At 45.4% G+C, this 27,266-nt stretch overlaps 17 non-coding genes across 17 annotated transcripts; all 17 read right to left on the bottom strand.

Moving 5' to 3' along the window:
* Positions 1-211: 211 nt before the first annotated feature.
* Trnar-ccu lies at positions 212-284 on the bottom strand. The gene has a single exon. It is a non-coding gene; the product is annotated as a tRNA-Arg (tRNA).
* Positions 285-787: 503 nt separating this feature from the next.
* On the bottom strand, positions 788-860 carry Trnar-ccu. Its single transcript has one exon. It is a non-coding gene; the product is annotated as a tRNA-Arg (tRNA).
* A 503-nt stretch (positions 861-1,363) lies between these two features.
* On the bottom strand, positions 1,364-1,436 carry Trnar-ccu. The gene has a single exon. It is a non-coding gene; the product is annotated as a tRNA-Arg (tRNA).
* Positions 1,437-1,939: 503 nt separating this feature from the next.
* Trnar-ccu lies at positions 1,940-2,012 on the bottom strand. The gene has a single exon. It is a non-coding gene; the product is annotated as a tRNA-Arg (tRNA).
* A 503-nt stretch (positions 2,013-2,515) lies between these two features.
* Trnar-ccu lies at positions 2,516-2,588 on the bottom strand. Its single transcript has one exon. It is a non-coding gene; the product is annotated as a tRNA-Arg (tRNA).
* A 503-nt stretch (positions 2,589-3,091) lies between these two features.
* On the bottom strand, positions 3,092-3,164 carry Trnar-ccu. The gene has a single exon. It is a non-coding gene; the product is annotated as a tRNA-Arg (tRNA).
* A 503-nt stretch (positions 3,165-3,667) lies between these two features.
* Trnar-ccu lies at positions 3,668-3,740 on the bottom strand. Its single transcript has one exon. It is a non-coding gene; the product is annotated as a tRNA-Arg (tRNA).
* Positions 3,741-4,243: 503 nt separating this feature from the next.
* Trnar-ccu lies at positions 4,244-4,316 on the bottom strand. Its single transcript has one exon. It is a non-coding gene; the product is annotated as a tRNA-Arg (tRNA).
* A 503-nt stretch (positions 4,317-4,819) lies between these two features.
* On the bottom strand, positions 4,820-4,892 carry Trnar-ccu. Its single transcript has one exon. It is a non-coding gene; the product is annotated as a tRNA-Arg (tRNA).
* A 503-nt stretch (positions 4,893-5,395) lies between these two features.
* Trnar-ccu lies at positions 5,396-5,468 on the bottom strand. The gene has a single exon. It is a non-coding gene; the product is annotated as a tRNA-Arg (tRNA).
* A 503-nt stretch (positions 5,469-5,971) lies between these two features.
* Positions 5,972-6,044, bottom strand: Trnar-ccu. Its single transcript has one exon. It is a non-coding gene; the product is annotated as a tRNA-Arg (tRNA).
* Positions 6,045-6,547: 503 nt separating this feature from the next.
* Positions 6,548-6,620, bottom strand: Trnar-ccu. Its single transcript has one exon. It is a non-coding gene; the product is annotated as a tRNA-Arg (tRNA).
* A 503-nt stretch (positions 6,621-7,123) lies between these two features.
* Trnar-ccu lies at positions 7,124-7,196 on the bottom strand. Its single transcript has one exon. It is a non-coding gene; the product is annotated as a tRNA-Arg (tRNA).
* A 503-nt stretch (positions 7,197-7,699) lies between these two features.
* Trnar-ccu lies at positions 7,700-7,772 on the bottom strand. Its single transcript has one exon. It is a non-coding gene; the product is annotated as a tRNA-Arg (tRNA).
* Positions 7,773-8,275: 503 nt separating this feature from the next.
* Positions 8,276-8,348, bottom strand: Trnar-ccu. Its single transcript has one exon. It is a non-coding gene; the product is annotated as a tRNA-Arg (tRNA).
* A 503-nt stretch (positions 8,349-8,851) lies between these two features.
* Positions 8,852-8,924, bottom strand: Trnar-ccu. The gene has a single exon. It is a non-coding gene; the product is annotated as a tRNA-Arg (tRNA).
* Positions 8,925-9,427: 503 nt separating this feature from the next.
* Positions 9,428-9,500, bottom strand: Trnar-ccu. The gene has a single exon. It is a non-coding gene; the product is annotated as a tRNA-Arg (tRNA).
* Positions 9,501-27,266: the final 17,766 nt, after the last annotated feature.

Genomic DNA, 27,266 nt, shown 5'->3' with positions numbered 1-27,266 from the left:
TTCCTTTCACAGCGCCATCACGCTTTGAAACACTTCCGCTGCTAATAGGTCGATTGATAATGGCCGTCGTTTCGTTTTTGGTTGTCAGTAAGTGCGTATTTTCATATCGTCGTCATACCTGTGATACCTGTAAGCACTCAGAAACGCCAGCTTTCTCAACTATTACAGCTGTATGTGGTGAGAGTGATTTTGCCCCAGTGAGTAAAACGTGTACCTCTGGTGGGACTCGAACCCACAATCCCCGGTTTAGGAGACCGATGCCTTATCCATTAGGCCACAGAGGCTGACTGGCGCTAAAGCTGGCGGTGTGCTCGCTCAAATCAACACTTGCCAAGTGTACCCTTCCTGATGCGCTACTCTACGTCTGCAGAGAGTCAGGACGTCGCATGAGCCTTTCCTGTGTGCCTGTACATACTCAGACGTATCGAAGTCCAGGCACCTACTTTCTGCTGGCAATTCTTATACCTGCCGTCTTAGGCTATTCCCTCTCTGAACTGTAAGTCCTGCACACAAGACAGGTAAGTGACTATTCATATGGGTCATACTGTTTACCAACAAGCAATTTCAAAATAGCGTTTCCTTTCACAGCGCCATCACGCTTTGAAACACTTCCGCTGCTAATAGGTCGATTGATAATGGCCGTCGTTTCGTTTTTGGTTGTCAGTAAGTGCGTATTTTCATATCGTCGTCATACCTGTGATACCTGTAAGCACTCAGAAACGCCAGCTTTCTCAACTATTACAGCTGTATGTGGTGAGAGTGATTTTGCCCCAGTGAGTAAAACGTGTACCTCTGGTGGGACTCGAACCCACAATCCCCGGTTTAGGAGACCGATGCCTTATCCATTAGGCCACAGAGGCTGACTGGCGCTAAAGCTGGCGGTGTGCTCGCTCAAATCAACACTTGCCAAGTGTACCCTTCCTGATGCGCTACTCTACGTCTGCAGAGAGTCAGGACGTCGCATGAGCCTTTCCTGTGTGCCTGTACATACTCAGACGTATCGAAGTCCAGGCACCTACTTTCTGCTGGCAATTCTTATACCTGCCGTCTTAGGCTATTCCCTCTCTGAACTGTAAGTCCTGCACACAAGACAGGTAAGTGACTATTCATATGGGTCATACTGTTTACCAACAAGCAATTTCAAAATAGCGTTTCCTTTCACAGCGCCATCACGCTTTGAAACACTTCCGCTGCTAATAGGTCGATTGATAATGGCCGTCGTTTCGTTTTTGGTTGTCAGTAAGTGCGTATTTTCATATCGTCGTCATACCTGTGATACCTGTAAGCACTCAGAAACGCCAGCTTTCTCAACTATTACAGCTGTATGTGGTGAGAGTGATTTTGCCCCAGTGAGTAAAACGTGTACCTCTGGTGGGACTCGAACCCACAATCCCCGGTTTAGGAGACCGATGCCTTATCCATTAGGCCACAGAGGCTGACTGGCGCTAAAGCTGGCGGTGTGCTCGCTCAAATCAACACTTGCCAAGTGTACCCTTCCTGATGCGCTACTCTACGTCTGCAGAGAGTCAGGACGTCGCATGAGCCTTTCCTGTGTGCCTGTACATACTCAGACGTATCGAAGTCCAGGCACCTACTTTCTGCTGGCAATTCTTATACCTGCCGTCTTAGGCTATTCCCTCTCTGAACTGTAAGTCCTGCACACAAGACAGGTAAGTGACTATTCATATGGGTCATACTGTTTACCAACAAGCAATTTCAAAATAGCGTTTCCTTTCACAGCGCCATCACGCTTTGAAACACTTCCGCTGCTAATAGGTCGATTGATAATGGCCGTCGTTTCGTTTTTGGTTGTCAGTAAGTGCGTATTTTCATATCGTCGTCATACCTGTGATACCTGTAAGCACTCAGAAACGCCAGCTTTCTCAACTATTACAGCTGTATGTGGTGAGAGTGATTTTGCCCCAGTGAGTAAAACGTGTACCTCTGGTGGGACTCGAACCCACAATCCCCGGTTTAGGAGACCGATGCCTTATCCATTAGGCCACAGAGGCTGACTGGCGCTAAAGCTGGCGGTGTGCTCGCTCAAATCAACACTTGCCAAGTGTACCCTTCCTGATGCGCTACTCTACGTCTGCAGAGAGTCAGGACGTCGCATGAGCCTTTCCTGTGTGCCTGTACATACTCAGACGTATCGAAGTCCAGGCACCTACTTTCTGCTGGCAATTCTTATACCTGCCGTCTTAGGCTATTCCCTCTCTGAACTGTAAGTCCTGCACACAAGACAGGTAAGTGACTATTCATATGGGTCATACTGTTTACCAACAAGCAATTTCAAAATAGCGTTTCCTTTCACAGCGCCATCACGCTTTGAAACACTTCCGCTGCTAATAGGTCGATTGATAATGGCCGTCGTTTCGTTTTTGGTTGTCAGTAAGTGCGTATTTTCATATCGTCGTCATACCTGTGATACCTGTAAGCACTCAGAAACGCCAGCTTTCTCAACTATTACAGCTGTATGTGGTGAGAGTGATTTTGCCCCAGTGAGTAAAACGTGTACCTCTGGTGGGACTCGAACCCACAATCCCCGGTTTAGGAGACCGATGCCTTATCCATTAGGCCACAGAGGCTGACTGGCGCTAAAGCTGGCGGTGTGCTCGCTCAAATCAACACTTGCCAAGTGTACCCTTCCTGATGCGCTACTCTACGTCTGCAGAGAGTCAGGACGTCGCATGAGCCTTTCCTGTGTGCCTGTACATACTCAGACGTATCGAAGTCCAGGCACCTACTTTCTGCTGGCAATTCTTATACCTGCCGTCTTAGGCTATTCCCTCTCTGAACTGTAAGTCCTGCACACAAGACAGGTAAGTGACTATTCATATGGGTCATACTGTTTACCAACAAGCAATTTCAAAATAGCGTTTCCTTTCACAGCGCCATCACGCTTTGAAACACTTCCGCTGCTAATAGGTCGATTGATAATGGCCGTCGTTTCGTTTTTGGTTGTCAGTAAGTGCGTATTTTCATATCGTCGTCATACCTGTGATACCTGTAAGCACTCAGAAACGCCAGCTTTCTCAACTATTACAGCTGTATGTGGTGAGAGTGATTTTGCCCCAGTGAGTAAAACGTGTACCTCTGGTGGGACTCGAACCCACAATCCCCGGTTTAGGAGACCGATGCCTTATCCATTAGGCCACAGAGGCTGACTGGCGCTAAAGCTGGCGGTGTGCTCGCTCAAATCAACACTTGCCAAGTGTACCCTTCCTGATGCGCTACTCTACGTCTGCAGAGAGTCAGGACGTCGCATGAGCCTTTCCTGTGTGCCTGTACATACTCAGACGTATCGAAGTCCAGGCACCTACTTTCTGCTGGCAATTCTTATACCTGCCGTCTTAGGCTATTCCCTCTCTGAACTGTAAGTCCTGCACACAAGACAGGTAAGTGACTATTCATATGGGTCATACTGTTTACCAACAAGCAATTTCAAAATAGCGTTTCCTTTCACAGCGCCATCACGCTTTGAAACACTTCCGCTGCTAATAGGTCGATTGATAATGGCCGTCGTTTCGTTTTTGGTTGTCAGTAAGTGCGTATTTTCATATCGTCGTCATACCTGTGATACCTGTAAGCACTCAGAAACGCCAGCTTTCTCAACTATTACAGCTGTATGTGGTGAGAGTGATTTTGCCCCAGTGAGTAAAACGTGTACCTCTGGTGGGACTCGAACCCACAATCCCCGGTTTAGGAGACCGATGCCTTATCCATTAGGCCACAGAGGCTGACTGGCGCTAAAGCTGGCGGTGTGCTCGCTCAAATCAACACTTGCCAAGTGTACCCTTCCTGATGCGCTACTCTACGTCTGCAGAGAGTCAGGACGTCGCATGAGCCTTTCCTGTGTGCCTGTACATACTCAGACGTATCGAAGTCCAGGCACCTACTTTCTGCTGGCAATTCTTATACCTGCCGTCTTAGGCTATTCCCTCTCTGAACTGTAAGTCCTGCACACAAGACAGGTAAGTGACTATTCATATGGGTCATACTGTTTACCAACAAGCAATTTCAAAATAGCGTTTCCTTTCACAGCGCCATCACGCTTTGAAACACTTCCGCTGCTAATAGGTCGATTGATAATGGCCGTCGTTTCGTTTTTGGTTGTCAGTAAGTGCGTATTTTCATATCGTCGTCATACCTGTGATACCTGTAAGCACTCAGAAACGCCAGCTTTCTCAACTATTACAGCTGTATGTGGTGAGAGTGATTTTGCCCCAGTGAGTAAAACGTGTACCTCTGGTGGGACTCGAACCCACAATCCCCGGTTTAGGAGACCGATGCCTTATCCATTAGGCCACAGAGGCTGACTGGCGCTAAAGCTGGCGGTGTGCTCGCTCAAATCAACACTTGCCAAGTGTACCCTTCCTGATGCGCTACTCTACGTCTGCAGAGAGTCAGGACGTCGCATGAGCCTTTCCTGTGTGCCTGTACATACTCAGACGTATCGAAGTCCAGGCACCTACTTTCTGCTGGCAATTCTTATACCTGCCGTCTTAGGCTATTCCCTCTCTGAACTGTAAGTCCTGCACACAAGACAGGTAAGTGACTATTCATATGGGTCATACTGTTTACCAACAAGCAATTTCAAAATAGCGTTTCCTTTCACAGCGCCATCACGCTTTGAAACACTTCCGCTGCTAATAGGTCGATTGATAATGGCCGTCGTTTCGTTTTTGGTTGTCAGTAAGTGCGTATTTTCATATCGTCGTCATACCTGTGATACCTGTAAGCACTCAGAAACGCCAGCTTTCTCAACTATTACAGCTGTATGTGGTGAGAGTGATTTTGCCCCAGTGAGTAAAACGTGTACCTCTGGTGGGACTCGAACCCACAATCCCCGGTTTAGGAGACCGATGCCTTATCCATTAGGCCACAGAGGCTGACTGGCGCTAAAGCTGGCGGTGTGCTCGCTCAAATCAACACTTGCCAAGTGTACCCTTCCTGATGCGCTACTCTACGTCTGCAGAGAGTCAGGACGTCGCATGAGCCTTTCCTGTGTGCCTGTACATACTCAGACGTATCGAAGTCCAGGCACCTACTTTCTGCTGGCAATTCTTATACCTGCCGTCTTAGGCTATTCCCTCTCTGAACTGTAAGTCCTGCACACAAGACAGGTAAGTGACTATTCATATGGGTCATACTGTTTACCAACAAGCAATTTCAAAATAGCGTTTCCTTTCACAGCGCCATCACGCTTTGAAACACTTCCGCTGCTAATAGGTCGATTGATAATGGCCGTCGTTTCGTTTTTGGTTGTCAGTAAGTGCGTATTTTCATATCGTCGTCATACCTGTGATACCTGTAAGCACTCAGAAACGCCAGCTTTCTCAACTATTACAGCTGTATGTGGTGAGAGTGATTTTGCCCCAGTGAGTAAAACGTGTACCTCTGGTGGGACTCGAACCCACAATCCCCGGTTTAGGAGACCGATGCCTTATCCATTAGGCCACAGAGGCTGACTGGCGCTAAAGCTGGCGGTGTGCTCGCTCAAATCAACACTTGCCAAGTGTACCCTTCCTGATGCGCTACTCTACGTCTGCAGAGAGTCAGGACGTCGCATGAGCCTTTCCTGTGTGCCTGTACATACTCAGACGTATCGAAGTCCAGGCACCTACTTTCTGCTGGCAATTCTTATACCTGCCGTCTTAGGCTATTCCCTCTCTGAACTGTAAGTCCTGCACACAAGACAGGTAAGTGACTATTCATATGGGTCATACTGTTTACCAACAAGCAATTTCAAAATAGCGTTTCCTTTCACAGCGCCATCACGCTTTGAAACACTTCCGCTGCTAATAGGTCGATTGATAATGGCCGTCGTTTCGTTTTTGGTTGTCAGTAAGTGCGTATTTTCATATCGTCGTCATACCTGTGATACCTGTAAGCACTCAGAAACGCCAGCTTTCTCAACTATTACAGCTGTATGTGGTGAGAGTGATTTTGCCCCAGTGAGTAAAACGTGTACCTCTGGTGGGACTCGAACCCACAATCCCCGGTTTAGGAGACCGATGCCTTATCCATTAGGCCACAGAGGCTGACTGGCGCTAAAGCTGGCGGTGTGCTCGCTCAAATCAACACTTGCCAAGTGTACCCTTCCTGATGCGCTACTCTACGTCTGCAGAGAGTCAGGACGTCGCATGAGCCTTTCCTGTGTGCCTGTACATACTCAGACGTATCGAAGTCCAGGCACCTACTTTCTGCTGGCAATTCTTATACCTGCCGTCTTAGGCTATTCCCTCTCTGAACTGTAAGTCCTGCACACAAGACAGGTAAGTGACTATTCATATGGGTCATACTGTTTACCAACAAGCAATTTCAAAATAGCGTTTCCTTTCACAGCGCCATCACGCTTTGAAACACTTCCGCTGCTAATAGGTCGATTGATAATGGCCGTCGTTTCGTTTTTGGTTGTCAGTAAGTGCGTATTTTCATATCGTCGTCATACCTGTGATACCTGTAAGCACTCAGAAACGCCAGCTTTCTCAACTATTACAGCTGTATGTGGTGAGAGTGATTTTGCCCCAGTGAGTAAAACGTGTACCTCTGGTGGGACTCGAACCCACAATCCCCGGTTTAGGAGACCGATGCCTTATCCATTAGGCCACAGAGGCTGACTGGCGCTAAAGCTGGCGGTGTGCTCGCTCAAATCAACACTTGCCAAGTGTACCCTTCCTGATGCGCTACTCTACGTCTGCAGAGAGTCAGGACGTCGCATGAGCCTTTCCTGTGTGCCTGTACATACTCAGACGTATCGAAGTCCAGGCACCTACTTTCTGCTGGCAATTCTTATACCTGCCGTCTTAGGCTATTCCCTCTCTGAACTGTAAGTCCTGCACACAAGACAGGTAAGTGACTATTCATATGGGTCATACTGTTTACCAACAAGCAATTTCAAAATAGCGTTTCCTTTCACAGCGCCATCACGCTTTGAAACACTTCCGCTGCTAATAGGTCGATTGATAATGGCCGTCGTTTCGTTTTTGGTTGTCAGTAAGTGCGTATTTTCATATCGTCGTCATACCTGTGATACCTGTAAGCACTCAGAAACGCCAGCTTTCTCAACTATTACAGCTGTATGTGGTGAGAGTGATTTTGCCCCAGTGAGTAAAACGTGTACCTCTGGTGGGACTCGAACCCACAATCCCCGGTTTAGGAGACCGATGCCTTATCCATTAGGCCACAGAGGCTGACTGGCGCTAAAGCTGGCGGTGTGCTCGCTCAAATCAACACTTGCCAAGTGTACCCTTCCTGATGCGCTACTCTACGTCTGCAGAGAGTCAGGACGTCGCATGAGCCTTTCCTGTGTGCCTGTACATACTCAGACGTATCGAAGTCCAGGCACCTACTTTCTGCTGGCAATTCTTATACCTGCCGTCTTAGGCTATTCCCTCTCTGAACTGTAAGTCCTGCACACAAGACAGGTAAGTGACTATTCATATGGGTCATACTGTTTACCAACAAGCAATTTCAAAATAGCGTTTCCTTTCACAGCGCCATCACGCTTTGAAACACTTCCGCTGCTAATAGGTCGATTGATAATGGCCGTCGTTTCGTTTTTGGTTGTCAGTAAGTGCGTATTTTCATATCGTCGTCATACCTGTGATACCTGTAAGCACTCAGAAACGCCAGCTTTCTCAACTATTACAGCTGTATGTGGTGAGAGTGATTTTGCCCCAGTGAGTAAAACGTGTACCTCTGGTGGGACTCGAACCCACAATCCCCGGTTTAGGAGACCGATGCCTTATCCATTAGGCCACAGAGGCTGACTGGCGCTAAAGCTGGCGGTGTGCTCGCTCAAATCAACACTTGCCAAGTGTACCCTTCCTGATGCGCTACTCTACGTCTGCAGAGAGTCAGGACGTCGCATGAGCCTTTCCTGTGTGCCTGTACATACTCAGACGTATCGAAGTCCAGGCACCTACTTTCTGCTGGCAATTCTTATACCTGCCGTCTTAGGCTATTCCCTCTCTGAACTGTAAGTCCTGCACACAAGACAGGTAAGTGACTATTCATATGGGTCATACTGTTTACCAACAAGCAATTTCAAAATAGCGTTTCCTTTCACAGCGCCATCACGCTTTGAAACACTTCCGCTGCTAATAGGTCGATTGATAATGGCCGTCGTTTCGTTTTTGGTTGTCAGTAAGTGCGTATTTTCATATCGTCGTCATACCTGTGATACCTGTAAGCACTCAGAAACGCCAGCTTTCTCAACTATTACAGCTGTATGTGGTGAGAGTGATTTTGCCCCAGTGAGTAAAACGTGTACCTCTGGTGGGACTCGAACCCACAATCCCCGGTTTAGGAGACCGATGCCTTATCCATTAGGCCACAGAGGCTGACTGGCGCTAAAGCTGGCGGTGTGCTCGCTCAAATCAACACTTGCCAAGTGTACCCTTCCTGATGCGCTACTCTACGTCTGCAGAGAGTCAGGACGTCGCATGAGCCTTTCCTGTGTGCCTGTACATACTCAGACGTATCGAAGTCCAGGCACCTACTTTCTGCTGGCAATTCTTATACCTGCCGTCTTAGGCTATTCCCTCTCTGAACTGTAAGTCCTGCACACAAGACAGGTAAGTGACTATTCATATGGGTCATACTGTTTACCAACAAGCAATTTCAAAATAGCGTTTCCTTTCACAGCGCCATCACGCTTTGAAACACTTCCGCTGCTAATAGGTCGATTGATAATGGCCGTCGTTTCGTTTTTGGTTGTCAGTAAGTGCGTATTTTCATATCGTCGTCATACCTGTGATACCTGTAAGCACTCAGAAACGCCAGCTTTCTCAACTATTACAGCTGTATGTGGTGAGAGTGATTTTGCCCCAGTGAGTAAAACGTGTACCTCTGGTGGGACTCGAACCCACAATCCCCGGTTTAGGAGACCGATGCCTTATCCATTAGGCCACAGAGGCTGACTGGCGCTAAAGCTGGCGGTGTGCTCGCTCAAATCAACACTTGCCAAGTGTACCCTTCCTGATGCGCTACTCTACGTCTGCAGAGAGTCAGGACGTCGCATGAGCCTTTCCTGTGTGCCTGTACATACTCAGACGTATCGAAGTCCAGGCACCTACTTTCTGCTGGCAATTCTTATACCTGCCGTCTTAGGCTATTCCCTCTCTGAACTGTAAGTCCTGCACACAAGACAGGTAAGTGACTATTCATATGGGTCATACTGTTTACCAACAAGCAATTTCAAAATAGCGTTTCCTTTCACAGCGCCATCACGCTTTGAAACACTTCCGCTGCTAATAGGTCGATTGATAATGGCCGTCGTTTCGTTTTTGGTTGTCAGTAAGTGCGTATTTTCATATCGTCGTCATACCTGTGATACCTGTAAGCACTCAGAAACGCCAGCTTTCTCAACTATTACAGCTGTATGTGGTGAGAGTGATTTTGCCCCAGTGAGTAAAACGTGTACCTCTGGTGGGACTCGAACCCACAATCCCCGGTTTAGGAGACCGATGCCTTATCCATTAGGCCACAGAGGCTGACTGGCGCTAAAGCTGGCGGTGTGCTCGCTCAAATCAACACTTGCCAAGTGTACCCTTCCTGATGCGCTACTCTACGTCTGCAGAGAGTCAGGACGTCGCATGAGCCTTTCCTGTGTGCCTGTACATACTCAGACGTATCGAGGTCAGTGCATCATCCTCATGTTTCTCGTAGTTGAATGTCGTTATGCTGTCGTATGAATAGTGTTCTACCCGAGCGTCAGCGAGCGTCAGTCGAGCTAAGTCGGCCAAGTCGATCTTTTTGATTTATGGCTGTATGTCGGTCTTTGGAATTTATGGCTGTATGTAAGTATATACTGAACTGCTGGAATAAGATGATCATTTGAATTTATATCTTTTTAGCCGGTCTTGTGCACCGATGATGCAGTATGTTGAGTGGTCTGTCTGTGTGTGGAATGGGGCATTTGCGCCATGTATTTATGTTAGTCACAACGTAGATATTTGTGTCGTTGGATCTCGGGACTAGCATTTCGGAAACTGTGTCTGTTGTCTGCTGATTAGGTGTGGTGTGGTCAGTGTTCCAACACGTAGCAATACCGAGGTGAAACCATGCCCGCATTTTTGCTGTTGGTCATTCACCTCTTATTACAGATATCGGACGCCGTAGGCTGGTGAACTTAGATTTTTAACTTTCAAAATTTATTTCTTAAAGATAATTTATTTTATTTGCTGGCAATTTATCAAGAACATTGTTACATTTAATCACACTACGTGAGCGTGGAACTACTTGCAAGAAAGTAACAGATGGAAAATTACTTTTAATAAATGTGAATTTATTCCTAAAAGCTTTTTCAAAACAGGTTTAAAATTATAAGCTGAAAGCACACTCGAATTAGGACGTCACAATTTAACAAATGTTAATTTTATTGCTAAAAGCGTTATCAAAGCAGATTTATAATTATAAGCAGAAAAGCACCCTCGAAATATCAAGTTACAGTTTTATTTAGAGGCAAAGAACAATATCAACAGTAGGAGCCTTTTGGCTGCGAAGCTTGCCTGCTGCCTTTCAACACGGCCGTAGTCATGACCGCTCACAACAACCTCTGAATGAGTGCATTGGTGCAAATGTGCAACACACCAGATTACTTTTAAAGAAATTTTTACAACTCACACAAACATGTAACCTATGCACCCCATAAGAGGATAGAAAGTGTACAACCCTCAAAATATTTGCCACTGAAAGTGCAATTTTTTAAGGGCTCTTACGGTGGAATGGTGGCAAGCTTATAAACTAAAATAACTATTTAAATAAATCCCACAAAATGCAGACTTACTTCAAATGTTCAACATGCTCTACATTACACATGTACCACCTCGCAAGATGATAAGCAAGATAGTAACCAATAAATTCGTCAACCGAATCCGACAAACATGACAGGGGCAACTATTAACGTACGACAGACAGACAGACAAACACTACCTAACAAATGCGGACGAGAGACAGACGAGCAGGCTGGGGAGAAGAGACTGCCCAATAAAACAAGAAGAATTTAACAACTAAATGACACAACCTGTGTCCAGTCACTTCTAATAAGCTGCGATGTCTGGCGAAGACCTGGCGCAGCACCCCCAAAACGCTCTCCCGAACCGTCCGCTGCCAGCCGCTTTAACGGACGCAGGAAGGCGCGCCGATCTCCCGTCTCACGGCGTCGCAGCTCGCACCGGCCAGGCCGACGTCGTGGGTTGACTCCTGTTGCTCTCGTTTCGGCCGTGAAGCCAATATCCCACGCTATACGAAACGGCCAGTGGACTCACGTGGCGACCTCACATGCGCCGACGCTCCAGGCGGACAAGTCATCTTGTGTCGCATTGCGCGACCGACCAACCGATCGATCCGATCACCTGTGCTCATTGCCTGAGCAAACTCGAGGAGACTGGCGGCCTAACACATACTAGCACTCCGGAGGACCGGCACACACTAACCGCTTCACCAATGCGGACGAGAGACAGACCCAGACTAACTTGGCTGAGCAAACTGACCAGACTCGCCCAGACTGAAAGACTGCCCTGGCTGATCAACTGCCTCCGACTGACTGATTGGTACTCCACACGACCGACTGACTGCCGAACTCATAGCGCCCCTTACATGCACGTCAACAGGCTACCTTTCCCCTTTCACACCAGAGGGAGACACCAAAGCTGCGATTGTCACAGCGGCGCCACCGCCAGCAACGGAGGGCGACTGCTGTACACTACGCGCTGCGGCGCGCTCTTCAAAACAGCAAATTTTACTACGGCTCAACTGGGTGGACTTATAAAACAGTAGAATCAGCCAGCTATAGCGGGACCAACATGTCTTTAATACTGGGAAGATTAGTAATCTGTCCGAACACACACAGGGCAACGAACACTATTAAGGATGGGCCTGCTTAGCCGACGTCCCATGCATTTGTCAGCGTTAACACCATGGCATCGGCACCTGCTTTTGAAATAGGCCTGTGACCTTCGGCTCTGGACGTTGCCACATGGCGGAGTGTTGCGTGGTCTGATGAATCCCGATACCTTCTCCACCATGACGAAGGGTGGGCGTCAATCCTTCGTCTCATAGGGGAACAGCTCCTCGACACCTCTACTGCGGGACGCAGTGAAGGTGGCGACGGCTGCAATATGCTTTGGCCGTCACGGTGCATTGCACGAGCTGCGCTTTACCCACGGATATCAACTTGAATGTTCCCCAGAACATGTCGTACGCTGCACCGCAGACCATGTACACCCGTTCATGACGATACGTTTGCTGACGACAGTGGAATTTTTCAACAAAATAATGCGCTTGTTACAAGGGAAGGAGCGTGATGGAGTATTTCGAAGAAAACAGCGGCGAGTTCCAATTGATGTGTTGGCCCCACAACTTGCCGGATCATGAGCTGACCGAACGCATCTGTGATATGATTGATGGCGTCAAAGCTTATCATCCACGTCCCCGGTGTTTACGGGAATTGGGCTACTTGTGTGTAGCGACTTCCAAGATATCATGGCTTCCATACCACGACGCGTCGCAGGTGTTATCCGTGTCTGAGATGGACATACTGTCTTTCAGATAGGTGGTCATAATGTTCTGACTGATCAGTATACATAATTTATAATTTGCCGTTTTTGGTATATTATTATGAGTGTTTTAATAATTGCGGAGTTGTTCATTGCTAGAAATTTTACTGGCGTCTCACTTTTTTTTTTATCAGCGATTGACCTGTATGTAGCGGTTTTAAATATTGTTGTTTAATATGTTTCAATATTTTTTGATTACATTTATTAATAATCAGCTTTTCATTTTGTAAATTGGGATCATGTGTTGGATACTATCTTTTGTACTTGGATATTTGTATGAATGTTTTTGTTTGATACCTTTTTCAAATGTTACGTATTTGCCATTATTCTTTTCATGCACATTTGTGTACAAAATGAATCAACTGTATCACTTGCCTCTCATTAATCATGTCTTCGCTTCACCGCCTTTGGCCGGCCGTTGTGGCTGTGCGGTTCTAGGCCCTTCAGTTTGGAACCGCATGACCGCTATCGTCGCAGGTTCGAATCCTGCCTCGGGCATGGATGTGTGTGATGTCCTTAGGTTAGTTAGGTTTAAGTAGTTCTAAGTTCTAGGGGACTGATTACCTCAGATGTTGAGTCCCACAGTGCTCAGAGCCATTTTTTTTACCGCCTTTTGATGAGCATTGTGCTTCCCTTAGTAGATAGTGAAAACGTGGTTGACCTTTGCTCTACATTCACGAAGACATACATTTGCATTGGAAAATTTGTATACTTTTACTCATAATATCCACTTGTAGACAAGCTGCCAAAAACAAATAGCTGAAACTTCTTAATATCATCTGTTACTTTTACAGTTGAGCTTCTATCTGAATTGTGTCCATGGTTCCACCAACTAGACCATTTTAGGTTTGCAAGGTTCGTTATGTCTTCTGCATCTTCTAGAGGGTTATTGTAATGTACTTACACTGCAGTGTTTAGCAGATGCGTATCTACTATTATGTGTTGCGTGTTTATTTCATCACGATGTTTTATGTATGTGTGGAGCTTGGCTTTAGCTTTTAGCGATCATTGGGTTCATTGCGCCTGCCAGGGCCACCAATCCTAGAATCTTGGTAGTTCGTCGCCGTGTCATAAATCTGCTTTGCAACTCCTTGAATCTGACGAGCGCGTGCTTGCCTGACGCTGCGTGATGAGTGAACACCGCATTTAACGGAGAGAGCAGATGCCTCATTGCTGAGCGGATAAAGGGCGCCCTCGTTGTTGGTTGTCTTCTTGTGGACACCGTAAGCATGATGTTTCCAAAGTACAAGGCGGCCCACTGTCACTCCAAGATATTTCACCGTTAGTGTCCACGTGGTCGGTCTGTTGGTGAGTAGAATGTTGTTGATGCTTGGAGGGTACTCTTGGTCAGTTGCATTGTCAAGCATTCGGCGACGTTAAAACTAATGCTCCAATCTGCTGTCAAGGGATCGAGATCGGTGTAGGCGTCTTAGTGCCACCGTTTGAATGGCTTGTGGCAACCAACTACGGCAAATGTAAAGCGGTGCCATGTGCGTAAACATATTTGGTTCACAGTGGTGACGTAGGGAGGTCGGCAGTATAGGCTGTGTGGGCGACAGGCTCCGTGACCGACATTTGTGGCTCTCCTGTGATCATTTCTCGGGGGCCACAGATTTACCGGTGTCGATCCTGACGAAGAAATGCTCTGCTCTCGAGGTAACCTGCGAGGAGCGCCACCAACGATGCAGCCATTCCTTCAGTGTAGAGCTTGTACATTATTGCACGTTGCCACACCATGTCGAAAGCGCATGTGACTGCTAATAAAACCATACCTCAGTATTCCTTGTAATCGAAGGTGACCGTGGCGTCTTCTCCTAATCGTAGCAGCTCATGTGGGGTGGAGTGTCGAACACAGAAGTCAGTTTGTTCTTCAACTAGGATGTCGTCTTGCTTGAGGTACTTGCTTGAGGTAGTGATCCAGCTGTTGCAAGTGGATATTGTCAAAGGCATCGGTTCAGCTTTGGCAGTAACTAACTGCCTGGTAGATCGTTAGTTCTCTCCGGTTTATGCCAGGTTTAGGAACCACAACAGCAGCTGCTCGTTTCCTCGATATGCGGTATATTTTCTGCTGCATAATGGTAGAGAACGTGTAAGCGTGGTATGTGATCGCTCCTGGGTGCCGCTCTGAGCATCTAGGCTTTGATTGCATCGTGCTCTTGAGCTTTCTTCTTAGAGGGGCTTTTAGGTACCGCTAGACTTTCGGCTCTGTGATGGTAGCTTCCTCTTCTTCTTCATCTTCTCTCTCAGCAGCAAGGAAAACTGGAAGACGTTCTTCCATCATATAGATATTGGCGTGAGTAATCGGCTCATGCAAGGGTCGAAGTTGGCTTCAAATGTATTAACCAGAACCTTGCCCTTGTCCATAGGTATATGAACGTTGTCAGCTAGCATTGTCAATGGCGGCAGTCTTTTCCGCTTCTTGTTCAAAATGCAGACGGCATCCCATATTAAAACACCTCACTGCAGTGTTACTAGTATTTTGGCCCAGCGTCTGTTGTGATGCTCCATCACACTTACTTCGATTTGGTGCAGAAGGAAGTGAATTCTGGCTGTTGCCTCTTGTTGTTTGGTGAGGTGCCGTACCTTGTATCATGGATCGCTCTGGGCGCCTACTTACATGGAGTTGCGGATGAATATGGTTAGCTCCGTTGAGGGCATGGCCATTAGCAGCGATCTCTGTCGGCGTATGTAGCACCAGCCGTAATTATTGCGGCGAGTAATCGAGAATCCAAAGCGAATTGGCACCCTCTTGTTACCTGCTGTCTCGTTACCTGCGCGATGGCAGCGTTGTCTGCACTCGACGTGAACGCCGGCGATCCAACAGTTCGCAGGCACCAAATTAACCTTGCCTAATAGACAGTATTACCCAAATACAATACAATTTTCAGACAGATTTCAATTCATTAACAAAATTTTTCTATCGAGATCTTACTTATCGCTTATTATTTTTCTCTTAAATATACAGCAAAATTTGATTTACTTCGCCAAAATTTATTTTGTGCCACATGTGTTGCTTTGTAATTAGCAATGCAATTACGTAAAAATTAGGATAAATGATGGCTCTGGCAAAAGCTGCAGAAAAAGACGAAGAGAATTTCTGCAGCTTTGTTTTAAGTTTTTAGCAGCAAACGACCCACCGTAGTTACCATGGCGATGAGTCACTCCGAAATGTTAATAAATTAATCCATATATATTATAAAAATGCGTGTATGTATGTTTCACATCCCTCCCTAAACCTTTCCACTGATTTCAAACAAACTTGGTACACATACCCTTACTGTCACGCAGCGGTTGCTGTGGGACTAATAACGACCTATCTACATAATGAAAAATGGTTCAAATGGCTCTGAGCACTATGGGACTCAACATCTGAGGTCATCAGTCCGCTAGAACTTAGAACTACTTAAACCTAACTAATCTAAGGACATCACACACATCCATGCCCGAGGCAGGATTCGAACCTGACCTTAGCAGTCGCGCTGTTCCAGACTGAAGCGCCTAGAACCGCTCGGCCACAACGGCCGGCTCCGCATAATCTATGTGGCGTTACGAACAGTGAGGTGCGTGAATAATGCATGAGATTTACATTTATTATTTGTTCGCTACTAACTCTATTCGCAACATATTTTATCCTTCCTACTTTCGTAAGTGGTCAATTTTTCGGAAATTTTCATTGGTTAGAAGCTATAAGCGAAAAACCGAAGAAGTCCTATTCTTTCTTGTCTTCCTCCATTTTTAACTCATGTCCGAGCCGAAATTTAGGTGGTGCATTGATTATTCGGATTCAGCACCCTCGACAACATATGGAGGACTTGTCAAAAACCTACAAAACTTTCCACTAGTTGGCCTTTCGGCGCACCATTTGGCTACACTGTTATACGTGATAGCACAACGCTCGGGTCGTGACGTCATCTGACGTGTGCCTAAGGTCGCGGAAGCTTGCCAACGTGTCTCATGGGAGTTTGTTACTGAATGCTTTACTTAGCACTGAGGGCCATAGCTCGCCTAATTTCAGTCCTCCTTATCTACTTAAGTTGTTTTTGTTTGGTTCTTTTGAATTTCACTTGCCTGTCTGTACATCCTGCCGTACTATGTATATGGCACAGCTAATTCTGTACGAGGGCCGTCTAAGAAGCAGTGCACCACCTTTTTTGCGGCCAACTTCGGTTAAGAAAAGGCGGAATTTATTGTGGGACATCGTGGAATATTCCCTCTTCAGCCCTCATAGTTTCACGAGGTTCGGATACGTGGCGGCGCTGTACGTAGCCATCAGTACGGAGTCTGTAACAGAGGTGCGTTCCAAGCAGACAACTGTCATTGAGTTTCTTTCGGAGAAAAATCAGAGCGTTGCAGATATTCATAGGCGCTTGCAGACTGTCTGTGGAGACCTGGCGGCGGACAAAGGAAGGTGAGTTCCTCATTATGGAAACAAGGTCGCGCAAACCTGTCCGATCTCCCGTGTGCCGGACAGCCGCATACAGCCGTGACTCTCATTCCAGTTGATCGTCAGATCACCATCAAACACCTCGCTGCATAGCTGGACGCCTCTGTTGGTAGTGCTGACATATCCGCGCACCAGTTGGGGTACACAAAAGTGTGTGTCCGGCTGTCTTCCTTCCTATTAGAAGACCATAAACGGCAACGAAAGACTGTCAGTGCGGAGATTCTTGCGCGTTTCGAGGCTGATCGTGACAGTTTTTTTGTAGAATATCGTCAAAGGCGTTGAAACGTGGGTTCATCACTTCGAAGCGGAAACAAAATGACAGTCCATTGAATGGCGCCAAAACACCCCTCCTCAAGAGAATAAGTTCACTCAGATGGGAAAACCATGGCGACGGTTTTCTGGGACTCTGTAGGGGCTGTTCTGTTAGATATCCTCCCTCGTGATGGAACGACCAACTCTGAAGTGTACTGCACTACCTCATGAAACTGAAGAAACAACTTCAGCAGCCCGCATCTCGTGGTCGTGCGGTAGCGTTCTCGCTTCCCACGCCCGGGTTCCCGGGTTCGATTACCGGCGGGGTCAGGGATTTTCTCTGCCTCGTGATGGCTGGGTGTTGTGTGATGTCCTTAGGTTAGTTAGGTTTAAGTAGTTCTAAGTTCTAGGGGACTGATGACCTAAGATGTTAAGTCCCATAGTGCTCAGAGCCATTTGAACCAGCCAACTTCAGCATATTCATCGCTACAAAAATGGAAACGAGCTTCTCCCTACTGCTGGAAACGTCGTCGAACTGTTCATGCAGATGGTTGTTGTCTTGCAAAAGTCCCCATCTGTTGACTCAGGGATCGAGACGTGGCTGCATGATCCGTTACAGCCGTGCGGATAACATGTCTGTCATCTCGACTGCTACTGATACGAGGCCGTTGGGATCCAGCACGCGTTCCGTATTACCCTCCTGAACCTATCGATTCCATATTCTGCTAACAGTCATTGGATCTCGATCAACGCGAGCAGCAATGTCGCGACACGATAAACCGCAATCGCGATAGGCTACAATCAGACCTTCATCAAAGACGGAAACGTGATGGTACGCACTTCCCCTCCTTACACGAGGCATCACAACAACGTTTCACCAGGCAACGCCGGTCAACTGCTGTTTTTGTATGAGAAATCGGCTGGAAACTTTCCTCATGTCAGCACGCTGCAGGTGTCACCAGCGGCGCCAACCTTGTGTGAATTTCTCTGAAAAGCTAATCATTTGCGTATCACAGCATCTTCTTCCTGACGGTTAAATTTCGCGTCTGTAGCACGTCATCCTCGTGGTGTAGCAATTTGAATGACCAGTAGTGTAAATTTTGAGTAAGCAAACGAAGGACATAATTTGCATGATATACGCTTTCTTCAAGCACAAAGCACGCGCATTCGCTTACTGCAACTGTCATTTGGAATCGTCAAATCATCAATAATGCAATCCCCACAATGCATCGACATGCGGGAACAGCCATCGTTCGTGGATCGGAATATAACAGACGGAGTGAGCACAGACACGAGTAGTTGTAGTTTGTGGGTTTGGGCCTGGGATCTGTTTAACACGGGGCCCCTGACGGTAGCTTCACGGGTATCGGAGGCAAACACTGGCGACAGAGGCGGAGCCGCGCTGCGGACGCAGAGGCGGCGGCGCCAGGCAGCCCGGCGTTTCCGCGCGTTGTTGTTGTCGGCGGCGGCGGCGGCGTACACACGGCTGCGGCCTCAAAGGACAGCGCTTGATTAGGCGAAGGCGGCCGCGGCGCTCGTGATCGCCCGGGGATACCTGCGGCGCGCCTGGGATTTTAATCGCGCGCTCCGTCGCAGTATTTCACGCTCGAGCGCCAGCCTAACGAACCGTGACTCACTCAATGGAGACGTCAGCCACAAAGCAATCTAATTGTTCGCCCGCCGTGGTCGCCGACAAAGACCACACTTTGAGATGTAAAGCGGTTGCGTTGCGGTTTTAATTAAAATCTCGTAGACACCTCCGGGGAATGTTAAGAAGGTCGACAATGAACGTGCGTCTTCCTGCCAAACAGGAATGGCGCTGAAGACGTTAATGACCTCTAATGAGTGCTGCATTTTTCTTTGCCTTTACCGGATGCCCGCGGGCCTGCCGAGGGAGCAGGGACGTATTTACGGGGAAGCTGGTGATTACTCTTACACATCCGGATAATGACGGAAATGCTGGTAGCTACGTGTGGGAACTGCACCGTGCATCTCTTTCTTACTCAGTGATTTCCGCTGCATGAAGTAAGCTCTCCCGGTTACCATTTCCACTGATTTATTTCATGATGATTATCAAATATGTTCCTTCATATTTTGAACATTTATCAGTCAGATGACGGTAAGTCTGTATGTTGCTCTTTTACTCTTAGAGATGAAAGTCTTTTTAGTCAACCGGTTAATGCGAATTCGTTTCTAAAAATCGAAAAGAAGGTTCACATGGCTCCGAGCACTATGGAACTTAACATCTGAGGTCATCAGTCCCCTAGAACTTAGACCTAACTAACCTAAGGACATCAGACACATCCATGCCCGAGGCAGCATTCGAATCTGCTACCGTAGCGGTCGTGCGGTCCCAGACTGAAGCGCCTAGAACCGCTCGGTCTCAGCGGCCGGCTCTAAAAATCGAGAATTTGTTACAATAACAAAGGAAATTATGAAACTTAAAGATTGTGAAGGTGAAGTATATTAAAAGCGTACCGAACGACGTGGTGCAGTGGTTAGCACACTGGTTTCGAATTCGGGAGCACGACTGTTCAAATCCGCTTCCGTCCATCTTGATTTATGTTTTCCGTGATTTCCCTAAATCGCTTCAGGCAAATGCCGGGATGGTTCCTTTGAGAGGGCGTGGCCGAATTCCTTCCCCATCCTTCCGTAACCTGATGGGACCGGTGACCTCGCTGTTTGGTCCCCTCCCCCAAACCAGTCAGACAACCAATTAAAGTTGTAGATCATGTGGTACACGATAAACAAAATATTTTCGGCTTTAAACTATGGAATTGGGATTCTCCCAATCGAAAACCAAGGAAGTGCCTGAACCAGGCATTCAAAAACACATCTGAGGATTTACAATTTTTTTTCTTTGGGAGGTGGGGGTTAGGGAGTTGTGTATGCCTTTCGTTTTCCGATGGCTCCAACTGAAAATTAATTTTATTGACCAATATTGATTTAACGTCTAAAATATAAAAATAAAATATGTCATTGGTTTACATTTGTTTACGTAGAACATTAATGACATTACGAAAGCTATTTATTGAGGTTATGAATTACATCTTGAAATCAGTTTTATTAGATAATGAAATTTGAATATTTTTACCAAAACTTAGCGCAGATGCTACGAAATTGTTCTACACTGTTTCCGTTAATTGCCTACTTTCATAGTCTAGGACTTAAACAGGTACATCTGTGGGAAGAACGGCATTTACAAACGAAGAATTTGAAACATAATAAATAAATTAATGAAGAATTAATTAAAATTAAGTACTGTGAACGGATGCATCGACTGTAATATACAAAGTCCCTCAGTTATTTCTGTCAAGGGGAAGGCACCAATTTGTTTTAGAAGCGAGCCAAGATGGACGCTTTTCTCCGATTTCGGCACATTTATTTCGCACACCGCCAATAATATTTATATTTTGTAGATGCGCAATAATGGTAAGACAAAGACTTAGGAACCACGTTTTAAATTGTAAGACATTTCCAGCGGCAGATGTGGACTCTGACCACAATCTATTGGTTATGACCAGTAGATTAAAACTGAAGGAACTGCAAAAAGGTGGGAATTTAAGGAGATGGGACCTGGATAAACTGAAAGAACCAGAGGTTGTACAGAGTTTCAGGGAGAGCATAAGGGAACAATTGACAGGAATGGGGGGAAGAAATACAGTAGAAGAAGACTGGGTAGCTTTGAGGGATGAAGTAGTGAAGGCAGCAGAGGATCAAGTAGGTAAAAAGACGAGGGCTAGTAGAAATCCTTGCATAACAGAAGAAATATTGAATTTCATTGATGAAAGGAGAAAATATAAAAATGGAGTAAATGATGCAGTCAAAAAGGAATACAAACGTCTCAAAAATGAGATCGACAGGAAGTGCAAAAGGCTAAGCAGGGATGGCTAGAGGACAAATTTAAGGATGTAGAGGCTTATCTCACTAGGGGTAAGGTAGATACTGCCTACAGGAAAATTAAAGAGACCTTTGGAGATAAGAGAACCACTTGTATGAATATCAAGAGCTCAGATGGAGACCCAGTTCTAAGCAAAGAAGGGAAAGCAGAAAGGTGGAAGGAGTATATAGAGGGTCTATACAAGGGCGATGTACTTGAGGACAATATTATGGAAATGGAAGAGGATGTAGATGAAGATGCAATGGGAGATACGATACTGCGTGAAGAGTTTGACAGAGCACTGAAAGACCTGAGTCGAAACAAGGCCCCGGAGTAGACAACATTCCATTGGAACTACTGACGGCCTTGGGAGAGCCAGTCCTGACAAAACTCTACCATCTGGTGAGCAAGATGTATGAAACAGACGAAATACCCTCAGACTTCAAGAAGAATATAATAATTCCAATCCCAAAGAAAGCAGGTGTTGACAGATGTGAAAATTACCGAACAATCAGTTTAACAAGCCACAGCTGCAAAATACTAACACGAATTCTTTTCAGACGAATGGAAAAACTAGTAGAAGCTGACCTCGGAGAAGATCAGTTTGGATTCCGAAGAAATACTGGAACACGTGAGGCAATACTCACCTTACGACTTCTCTTAGAAGAAAGATTAAGGAAAGGCAAACCTACGATTCTAGCATTTGTAGAATTAGAGAAAGCTTTTGACAATGTTGACTGGAATACTCTCTTTCAAATTCTAAAGGTGGCAGAGGTAAAACACAGGGAGCGAAAGGCTATTTACAATTTGAACAGAAACCAGGTGGCAGTTATAAGAGTCGAGGGGCATGAAAGGGAAGCAGTGGTTGGGAAGGGAGTAAGACAGGGTTGTAGCCTCTCCCTGATGTTATTCAATCTGTATATTGAGCAAGCAGTAAAGGAAACAAAAGAAAAATTCGGAGTAGGTATTAAAATCCATGGGGAAGAAATAAAAACTTTGAGGTTCGCCGATGACATTGTAATTCTGTCAGAGACAGCCAAGGACTTGGAAGAGCAGTTGAATGGAATGGACAGTGTCTTGAAAGGAGGATATAAGATGTACATCAACATAAGCAAAACGAGGTTAATGGAATGTAGTTGAACTAAGTCGAGTGATGCTGAGGGAATTAGATTAGAAAATGAGACACTTGAAGTAGTAAAGGTGTTTTGCTATTTGGGGAGCGAAATAACTGATGATGGTCGAAGAAGAGAGGATATAAAATGTAGACTGGCAATGGCAAGGAAAGCGTTTCTGAAGAAGAGAAATTTGTTAATATCGAGTTATAGATTTAAGTGTCAGGAAGTCATTTCTGAAAGTATTTGTATGGAGTGTAGCCATGTATGGAAGTGAAACATGGACGATAAATAGTTTGGACAAGAAGAGAATAGAAGCTTTAGAAATGTGGTGCTACAAAAGAATGCTGAAGATTAGATGGGTAGATCACATAACTAATAAGGAAGTATTGAATAGGATTGGGGAGAAGAGAAGTTTGTGACACAACTTGACCAGAAGAAGGGATCGGTTGGTAGGACATGTTCTGAGGCATCAAGGGATCTCCAATTTAGTATTGGAGGGCAGCGTGGAGGGTAAAAATCGTAGAGGGAGACCAAGAGATGAATACACTAAGCAGATTCAGAAGGATGTAGGTTGCAGTAGGTACTGGGAGATGAAGAAGCTTGCACAGGATAGAGTAGCATGGAGAGCTGCATCAAACCAGTCTCAGGACTGAAGACCACAACAACAACAGATGCGCAATCATTCTAGGCGCTATCATATGTTTTTGAGTACTGTAACTAGTCCAATGTCTCATGGTAAATTTATTGTTTGTGTCCCATAATTGAATATAGTGATATTACTTAAATTTTTTTCATTTTATGTTAAAAGTCATCCTCAGATGTACTGTTTCTTGTAAGGGCGAAAGACTCAGTGTTCATTAAATGCACATGAATGGTGTAGTACGAACCATTACTTCACTGAGTAAATGTTTTCGAACTCCGATAAAAGAAGTTTTTATTTGAAGAGATATCTGCGGTAGAATAAAAAGTCAGAACGGGCCTCACACAAAAAACCATTGTCAAGCGCGACTAACAAAACTAATTTATTTAAAACATTAATTATTTAAGAAATTACTTAATTATTTTAATAAGTTGGCTGACTCCCTGGAATTTATAGTGCACGATCCCGTCAGAATTAATAATAAAAAAAAATTTAAATACTGTTTTAATTTAGTTTGAAGTGTATAAAAGCTGCCTTTGTCTGATACTTTAACACGCGTAAATAAAATTATTACCATTTAGTAGAAATTAGAAGTACAAAAGGAAGACGACGGTCTCTTTTTTTTGTCATATCACTTATCACAGTTTGGACATCAATCAGTTCTTTTCTGTGAATTATCATCATTGTGAACCCAGTCCTCCCCCGTTAGCTGAGTGGTCAGCGCTGCGGTATACCACGTCACGCCAACAGGCCCGGGTTCAATTCCCGGCTGGGTCAGGAGATTTTTTTTTTTCTCCGCTCAGGGACTGGGTGTTTCGTCGTCCTCATCTTCATTTCATACCCATCTTCGACGAGCAAGTCGCCCAATGTGGCATCGAATGCAGTAAGTACCTTCCCTCGGCGGCATAACTTCAAAAATGGCTCAAATGGCTCTTAGCACTATGGGACTTAACATCTGAGGTCATCAGTCCCCTAGAACTTAGAACTACTTAAACCTAACTAACCTAAGGACATCACACACATCCATGCCCGAGGCAGGATTCGAACCTGCGGCCGCGCGGTTCCAGACTGAAGCGCCTAGAACCGCTCGGCCACAACGGCCGGCGGCAGAAGTACCCCGAATGGGGTCACTCCGGGCCGTCAATGCCGTAAGCTCATTTCCGTTTTCCATGGCGAACCCATTCAGACGCGCTCGCTAGTCGTATTCGTTAGGTATGTCTTGATCATCTTAACAACTGAGAAAGTGCACTCATTCGTGATCACTGTCACTGGTAGACCTGCCAAGAGGTGTAGAAGCCGAAACACGTTAGGGCAGATGAAACGGTCGCAGACGACAAAACTTATATTGTGTTTTGAGACAACCGCTGCAGTCGACTCAGACGTTGATGAAAGAGTTTCAGCTCAGTCGTTGTCGTGTTAAATCAGCGATTAATGGATCTGAAGCGTAAAATGAATGCCGTTTCGTAACTCCACCAATGATACTTACCGCGTCAATTATTCGTGGTAGAAGAAAGTTAAGCCGTTAAAAAGTTCACAGTGTGTCAAGAACCGAGCCTGCAGTGAACTAATCAACGCATACAGAGAGGGTATGAACACAGACACTTTGTAACAGCCCTCAGCATCATCACCAGTATCGTGATTTGCACGATGTGCTTGTTCGGTAGAATTGTGTGTGGTTCCTTGATTTCAACACAAGTTCTTGAGTGAAAGTATCTTCAACATTTTCTCCTATTGCCAGCAATTCCATTTTCAGATCCCTGATAATACTGATTAACTCTGCAAAATCTGTATCTTGGCGCTGAGGTTGACGACAGATGAACTCACCCAGCGCAAACAGTTCAGAAAGTGATTCCGAACAGACGACCGAATCTCCCTTGATGATGGCAGGTAACAGAATCATAACAACGTGAGATGTGGTCTTATTGTAGATATTTCCTCAAAGCCAATATGCGCTGTCCACTTAGTGAATGGGGTACGTTTGAAACTCCTGACTCGGAACATCGGTTACGATTCAAGGAAATCACTTAATATTTACCTACCATTTTCATTGTTCCTAGTGAATTCCTGGTAAGTGCAACATTGAACGTTTCGGTGACTACCAAACTGAAATTATTAACTGCACAATGGTGCAGCTAGAGGACAGTCCTGTTTTGTGAATGCATGAGCCCCAAGGGCTTTTCGCGACAAATATGCAGCACCATCATAGCCCTGTCCTCCTAAAAACCACATATCTAGATCCAGTATTACCAAGTTTTCCATTGTAGATTCAGCTAATCCTTTGCCAGTTACATCAAACACTAGAAAAAAGTGCAGGGTATCTTCATTAAGCTTGACATCCGGGAAAATACAACGGGCGCAAAGAGAGTTTTGCTTTAGTCCTCCAACGTCAGTAGGTTTAACCACAAGAACCTTGAAACTTTTAGCGTCATTAAAGCTTTGAACAATCCTTCCCAGGAGTTCGTTACTGATGCAGCTGATGATCAGATTTTGAATTGGGGCACGTTAACCAGCTCCTCCCAAACTTGGTCGTAGGTTTTTATCACCTTTCGCGTGATATTTTAGAATGGCGCCAAAGTTACTCATGTTCTTGCCATCTTGTTTGTGAACTTCAATAGGCCCGAAGCCCGTTTAATGCAGTCTCCGGAAGTTCACAGAGAACCACCACCTCGATAATAGGGACTACGCGTTTTCTATGTTTTCCACCTACTCCACCAAGCATTCGTCCAGGCAGAGTTTTGTAACTTTTGTCTCGGTCATCATCATGTAAACAAAATTGCCATAATCGGTTACAACAGTCTTATGGTAAGCGCTGCTAGCATGGGTGTTGAAATATTCAAGAGCGTGCTTGCACTTCGAACATTTGGAGGTTATCAAGTGACCATCTCTTTGATGTCTCTCTTAGGTTAGGTTGAACTTACTGTGTCGGTCGCTTGGCAAATTGAGAGGAAATTTATAACTTGCATCGGTCAAAAAAAGATTTTGTTAATGTTATAGGTTCATGTGTTCATCAACTTTCTCATTATTTGAAAGCAGAAAATCTCTTATGTCATAGAGCTCTGAAAACCAAGATTTCACTACACTAGGTTCAATAACACTAGTTTTCGTAACAATGTCATATCAATAATTTAACACCTGGTAATGCAGACAGTAGTATATGAAACAAACTAGAACATTTCCTGGTCAGTGCATGCGTCGATAATGTCTCCAGCACCTCTATAATGCTCTTTATGTCTGTATACATTGAGGTTTATTTAGGGTACTGTAATGTGCTAAGACTGATCTCGTGAACTTTGTGTTTAAATCATCATTGATGTCCAATTGATATGTGTTATTGAATGAGAACAGCAAACATGTTATATTACCAGGTAACGGAGGATGTTGTTTAAAGAAATAAACTGTAATGCTTTTTTTAAAAAAAGAAAACCGTGTTCATTATTAACTAATCACAACGAACAACCACGCCAGTTGGCGGCGATTTCGTTCGGAAACACTCTGTCGTTGGCTTATTGTACGAATAGCACCATGCTACCCACTTCTTCACATAATGAAGCAGAGGTGTTTTTAGACCTTTGCTTCCATCCACAGTATTACAATAATGTGTGAAGGCGTGTAAGATAATCATGCCCAGAATTTCACATTTTGGGGGAGGGGGACGAGAGGCTTAAGCCAGGAATCCCCTCCCCCCCTCCTTCTAAATACGGCATTGCATCTGAGAACCTATGACATTTACGATATCACCATAGTAACTAGGGACACTATAAAATTCAGCCAAGCAGCTGGTAGAAATTATAACTTTCTCGGGTATTGTAGTTGTCTCTAGCATGCCTCCATTCATAATGTGTGGTATCGTGTCATCTGCTAAACTTGTAAGGGAAGCAGTTTTATGTAAATGAAGCAAACCTCACCCTGCTTTGCAGTTACCTTTGGGGCACCATTTAAATTTTTCCAAAAAATAAATTCGAAACTTAAACATTAATTTATGGATTAGCTTGTTTTCATAGCTGTGCAGTTTGTCTCAAGTAATTAAATTATAACTATACGCAAAAATATTGAATCTTTCGCTTATTACAGTTGACAATATAGCCGCATGATAAATCAGGCAGTTGATTCGGACTGTTCCAGTATGGTAAGGCTGCTCCTACCCTCCCATGAGGTATACGGATTTCTTTCTTCGTTGTTATTTTACTACCTTACAAAATGTAGGCTGGCAGTGGCCTATCTAAGCCGCTCTTCAGCCACATAAAAACAGACAGTACACATGGAGACAGAAAAACAGACATACATGAATGGTGAAAAGAGGAGACATACATAAGAAATGACATGAAGGCATTTGCCGAAGGCACTGGTTGTACAAGTAAGTTCAGCAGTG

The sequence above is a fragment of the Schistocerca piceifrons genome, chromosome 1, assembly GCF_021461385.2.
Source record: "Schistocerca piceifrons isolate TAMUIC-IGC-003096 chromosome 1, iqSchPice1.1, whole genome shotgun sequence".
NCBI lineage: Eukaryota > Metazoa > Arthropoda > Insecta > Orthoptera > Acrididae > Schistocerca > Schistocerca piceifrons.
Note: the sequence above shows the minus strand (reverse complement) of the source record. Positions and strands in the feature narration are given on the sequence as shown.